Below are 6,704 nucleotides of genomic sequence, written 5' to 3'. Positions count from 1 at the left end.
ATTATAATTTTGGATTTTAGAATTGTGTTGGTTTCATACGCCTCATTTCACCTCCAAGACTTATGTTTTCATTTTACACAATTCTGTAATGCAAGATTACAAATATTCACCTCTCCTTCTGTAAAAGAGAATGTATTGTAAATTTAGGGAACACAACTGGATTTAAACCACTGTTGTACCTTTAAAGTTACATTTAAACCATTTGTACATTTAGTGAACAATAATGTACCTCTACCGTACCTTTTTTCTGAGTGTACCAACCATGCAATCCCTGACAGACCAGCATTTATATCACAGCTTTTATGTTTGAAAACAAAAACAAAATCAAATTCCCGTCTTGTGTCAGAAAAGAAAAAAAATCCACCTGTGTTTTTGTTCAGTTCTCCACTGTGAGAAGACAACTCAACACTGTGGGTGCGAAAAGACGTGCAGTTGTCAAAAAGCTGTTACAGAGAAAAACATACAAAAAAATAAGAATCAACTTCACCACTGAAACTGGATATTTGAGACGTGGAGAAAGGTTACACGCACTGAACTGTCAAAATTTGGACGTGTCGGACAGTGTTATATACACAGCTGATGCAATGTCTTTGGAGTGAGTCTACATCCGTCCATCAGGAACAGAGAAAGGCCAGGGCCGTCCAAACAAGAGTTAGTGTTTTGTTTTGATTGAAGGCATCACAAATGCTGATAAGTCCAACTAAATATTAATACCTCATACAGAATCCTCTGGGAAACAAATGATTGGGATCAAGAAATATTTATAAAACAAAGGAGCTGCAGTTTTTCTGGGAATGACTGACCGTCTCAGTACCATTAAGTGTGTTTGGAATGACACTGGTCTGACTGAACTTTGGACCCAGTTGCCTGTAACACAACTGAACCGGCCAGTTGACGTTTACCTCCGAGTGTGCTGAGCCATCTATTGATGTTGTGTTGTTAGCCATTAAAAAAAAGAAACGGTTGCTGACTTCGTGTGTCTCAGTAAATAATAACCGTCGAGGTCCAACTGTCCTTTAGTGTGTGTCACTGTGGATAACCTTATAGACTTGGATAAAAATGACTTAAAATCCATTAGCAGTGTATGCAAAGTGTAAGTGTGTGTTTGGGGAGGGTAGTTTGTGTAGAAAATACAGAATACCATGAGCAATGTCTCTGCAGATTGTACACAGAGGCAGCGGTGAGTGTGTGTGATTTTCAGTCATTAATCATTTCTGCAGGACAGTGGGAGGCCGCCAAGCACTGAGCATCGCTCATGTTCTACAGGGACCATCTCTCTCTCTCTCTCTCTCTCTCTCTCTCTCTCACACACACACACACACACACACCACATATCCTCAGCTTAACATTTTTAATTTTCATTAAACAATATTAGAAAATAATGAATTTGTAAATCCAAAATTTCAGAGAATACACTGACGGCTAGGTTTTTATGCTCTAGGTTTTCACATGCACTATCCCCCCCCCCCTTCTCTCCCTCGCTCTCTCTTTCTCTCTCTCTCTCTTTATCTCTGCTGGACCTGCGCTATAATTCTAAGCAGGTGCTGCTGAGGGAACCTGAGGAATTCAAAGGAAGTGCACAACACAAATGGAGTTAAACTGCTGAATGTAAAACTCTATGGGGAGAGGAACCCTCAGCTGAACTCCATCTCCACTGCACCATGCATTTTACATGCTGCAGCTCCAGCATCAGAACATGACTGAAGTCTCATGAATAAATATCTCCAGCGCTTCAGAGTCGGAATCACAGCTGTTCTCAATTAGCAGCTATCACAGTGAATTTCCCACAAACCCACACAGCTGGGACAAACGGAGAACATGGGAATCAGAACGCCTCAATATGATCTGCGCTCATTTCTGCATTTTCAAAACCTAGCAGGTGACTGGGTGTCGTTCTAAGCAGTCAATATACTGAAAGCTACCGAACTACACAAATAAAAAAGCATCTGTGAGAATCTGAATACTCCCTTCACTCATTTAATCATTACAGCCTTTTCCAGGCTTTTCTGGCAGGAGCTTTACCTTTGTGTTTAATGATAGTGTCATTACACCATTACTCTAAAAGACACTGGCCTTCAAGCATACATTTCCTCTTCATACAGTCATTCACAGAATGTTAAATGACATTTACTGTAGATTTTCTTTGTGGAAAAAGTCGACACCTCGATGTAGAACAGTTTTAAATGTGACATTTTCAGGCAAAAACAGTGTACAATTTTGGTTTATTTGCTGTATTTCAGTTTATTTGCACACATTATTTTTCATCCTCCACCCCAGTATGATCATTCAGCAGATTAACTGTAATCGTATACTTATTTCCACTTAGAAAAAATGATCAGACACATCCTGTATGTTCTCCTTCCTGTTCCTTATACTGAAATTGTTCACGCTTTCTGACAATGCAACTTTGAGAATGTGTGAATGGAAGTCTGCCACAAACTCAACGCGTGATAAATGTAACTGTTTATTCATTCATTCATTCATTCATTGTAACCTTTATCCAGTTCATGGTCGTGGTGGGTCTGGAGCCTACCTGGAATAATTGGGCGCAAGGCAGGAACACACCCTGGAGGGGGTGGCAGTCCTTCACAGGGCGACACATACTCACACCTACGGACACTTTTGAGTCTCCAGTCCACCTACCAACATGTGTTTTTGGAGCATGGGATGGAACCGGAGCACCCGGAGGAAACCCACGAACACACAGGGAGAACACACCACACTCCTCACAGACAGTCAACCGGAGGAAACCCATGCAGACACAGGGAGAACACACCACACTCCTCACAGACAGACACCCGGAGGAAACCCACACGGACACAGGGAGAACACACCACACTCCTCACAGACAGTCACCCAGAGGAAACCCACGCAGACACAGGGGGAACACACCACACTCCTCACAGACAGTCACCTGGAGGAAACCCACACGGACACAGGGGGAACACACCACACTCAACACAGTCACCCACAGGAAACCCATGCAGACACGGGGAGAACACACCACACTCCTTACAGACAGTCACCCGGAGGAAACCCACGCGGACACAAGGAGAACATACCACACTCCTTACAGTCACCCAGAGGAAACGCATGCAGACACAGGGAGAACACACCACACTCTTCACAGACAGTCACCCGGAGGAAACCCACGCAAACACAGGGAGAGCACACCACACTCCTCACAGACAGTCACCCGGAGTAAACCCACGCAGACACGGGGAGAACACAGTTTTGAACCCAGAACCCAAGGACCCTATATAATAATAATCATCATCATAATCATAATTGTTGTTATTGTTTTACTATCAAATAATTGAACAGTGACATTTTTTTCAAACGGCTAATCTGATTGGCTTACAGAGAAACAAAGATTTAAAGTACATTATATGGAAGCAACTGGTAAAGAACTCCAAATACAACTGGAGAAATGTAAGTAATTGCTTTTTATTTTTTTTATCACTGATCTTACTATTTAAACAAATGTACTGTTTCAGTTGTTATACCATCATTGCAGAAATGTTTTTCATGTGTGTTTTTGAAGGGAGTCTCAAAGGCGTGTGATCCTGAGCATCTGAGAAGTGGTTAATCCATCTCAATCATGAGCAGGGGCTTCACACTGAGAACTGTTCTTCTCTTTCACCGAGCCTGAACCCTGCTGATTCTCAAGAACAAGGCAAGAGAAAAAACTCACTTCACATATGTACATGTCACATGAAAATGTGGAACAAATTAAAGCAGTGCCCATGGAAAGACGGAATGAACCGAGTGAGGGGCGGGCAACATAGAACTTTAATATGTTTTAGCACCAAAGTTGAGTGCTGCTTTCTGTAGCTTCTATAGTTAAAACTGTTGAAGGTCTCTGAAAGACAACAGAACACATTGAATATCAAAAGTCACAGTTATTACCAGCAATGACAAAAACCATGTTCAGAGATGCCCAAATTAGATTAAAATGGCACGCTACATTTTTTTTTCAGTAGTAACCCTGATATTGAAACATTAAATATTACCCAATACATAATCAAATTTTCTTTTAACAGAAAAGTAAGAAGTGCTACTGTATTAATCCACATGTGGAAACTGAGTCTCTGAATTTAACCCATCCGTGGAAATGAACAAACGCACACACACACATACACACCCGCACCCTTGAGGCAGTAAACACAAACACCTGGAGCAGTGGGTTGCCTGTCAGTGCCCAGAGAACAGTTGTTGTTTAGGTGCCTTGCTCAAGGGCACTTCAACTGTGAATTGGGGAAGGACAAAGCACAGTACTGGGGATGAAACTGGTGACCTTCCTGGTCCCAAGCCCACATCTCTTACCTTGAGACCATGGCGTAGTCAGGGCATGGCTGCCCGATATGAGCTATATTTAAATGAGGCACATCACTTTACATAATGTAGCTGTCCAATGAAAAATCTGTATCTCTAAAATAGTAATTTTACAGGAGAAAAAAAAACCTTCTTAACTTTCAATGGAAGTCAGTGTTAAACAATTAAATCCAAGTGCATTTGAAGCATTTCAACTGGTCTATTTTTCAGGGAAATTTCACACATGTAAAGGACAACTTCTGTTTCAAATAATGCAGTAAATGTTGACACACTTTAATGCAATAAGAATTGTAACAACTTATCTTTCTTGCCAAAACTGTAAAATCAAATGCAATGTATTGATTTCAATGTAATTACATAATTAAATTTAATAAGCAGATCAATACTGTACTATTCATTTTTGACTTCTGCGTTTTGGTCATTAATTTATGAGTCGAGGAAGAAAAGTAAAAGATGAGTCTAGGCTCCTGTCTGTTGGTTTTGGGTTCAGTTCTGTCCTGTACTAGCTGCTTTTCCATGGCCAGTTGATGGCATGAGGGGAAAGGATATGCTCCTGCTCTCCTGCCACCCTCCATAATTACCTCACACTCTGGCTCTGCCGAAGTGCAGTCCAAGGCCATAATCAATAAGCAATCAGCGGTTGGCTCAGGAAGAGTGAGAGGCCGGCCTGGCCCCAGAGCCTAGACACAAATTTAGGGGCTCGTCCGAGGCCCTGTTTTCCTCAGACCAGGGTACGGCTATAAAAACAGCCCAGTTTATGAAATGCGGTCAGCGTGATCCCTCTGGTCTGGCTAGTGTTAAGCCTAACCGCCAAACAAATTGGAAAACTGCTGTTTGAAGTCCCAAAGAAGGGCATCAGCATAGCAAAGTGTTTGTGAGTCTGCTATGGAATAAAATACATACACAAAACTACAGGCAACTGAAATCAGTATCACAACACGGATTACACTGTAAATTTTCAGAGGTGTTCAGTGAGTTTTTTTACAGACAATTCTGCCAAAAATGGTTAACACCCGTATTAAATATAATGTGTATTAAAATCTAAAACATACATGGATGTATTTTCTGTTATTAAAGCTAAGAACAGTATAAAAATATATTTGTTTTTAATAGAAAAACACTGGATTTAAAGGGCGGCACGGTGGCGCAGCAGGTAGTGTCGCAGTCACACAGCTCCAGGGACCTGGAGGTTGTGGGTTCGATTCCCGCTCCGGGTGACTGTCTGTGAGGAGTTTGGTGTGTTCTCCCAGTGTCTGCGGGGGTTTCCTCCGGGTGCTCCGGTTTCCTCCCACAGTCCAAAAACACGTTGGTATGTGGATTGGCGACTCAAAAGTGTCCGTAGGTGTGTGTGTGTGTCTGTGTTGCCCTGTGAAGGACTGGCGTCCCCTCCAGGGTGTATTCCCGCCTTGTGCCCAATGATTCCAGGTAGGCTCTGGACCCACCGTGACCCTGAATTGGATAAGCAGTTACAGATAATGAATGAATGAAAAAAAAAAAACACTGGATTTACAATTAATTGACCTCTGAAGTAAAAGTGGTGGAAATGATGGAAAAAACATAAGGCTGATAACTGTTGGTACCGTTCCATGTTTACATCAAAACAGACTGAGAACAATATTACATTCATTAAAGCTAATACGGGATGTGTATTTGTACTTTTTGCTTTCACATGAATATATTAAATTTTCCGTTTTATCTTTTCACCAGCACCTTTAGGCCTCAATTTATTTTGTTATAAAATAATTCACTCCATACACCTGGGGGAAGTTCCACAAACACAGTTTCTCTGTTTAGATGACGGGGATTCCTATTTGAAAGTTCTCAATTTGGGCTTATGCTAGCGGACTCACTGAAAACTGCTGCTTTGTGGAATACACCCCTGATCAATAGATATGACAACACTGCTCCTAGTGGTGAGAGTATGATGTGCACAATAGGGATAAATGTATCATATCGTTCCACAAGATGTCAGCATTTCCTTACAAAAACTGTTGTTTTTTTTTACGAACTATCAGGAACATACCATCATTCATCCCGCAGATAACGTTTATGTTATAAACAAAATAACGTTACACTAAGCATGACGTAAACTAGGTCTGAGATAACTAATATAACAAAGGTGCACTACATATTGTCTCAGGAGGGATTCACAGCTCAAGCCCTTAAACTCCAAGGACCTTGGTGGGACACTCATTCCTTAGTTCCACAGAACTTCCATCCATCCCTGTTCCCTATTCACTATATAGGGCACTATTTTTGGGGTTCCACCATTTTGTAATAGTGTCCGAAAACATAGGGAACAATTTCAGTGCACATAAACAATCCCAAACTGTACTGCAAGAGTTTAAAACCCTTGTACACTAACTAAA

Source organism: Hoplias malabaricus, chromosome 1 (assembly GCF_029633855.1).
Source record: "Hoplias malabaricus isolate fHopMal1 chromosome 1, fHopMal1.hap1, whole genome shotgun sequence".
Classification (NCBI taxonomy): domain Eukaryota; kingdom Metazoa; phylum Chordata; class Actinopteri; order Characiformes; family Erythrinidae; genus Hoplias; species Hoplias malabaricus.
The sequence above is the reverse complement of the archived record's forward strand: the minus strand, read 5'-3'. Positions refer to the sequence as shown.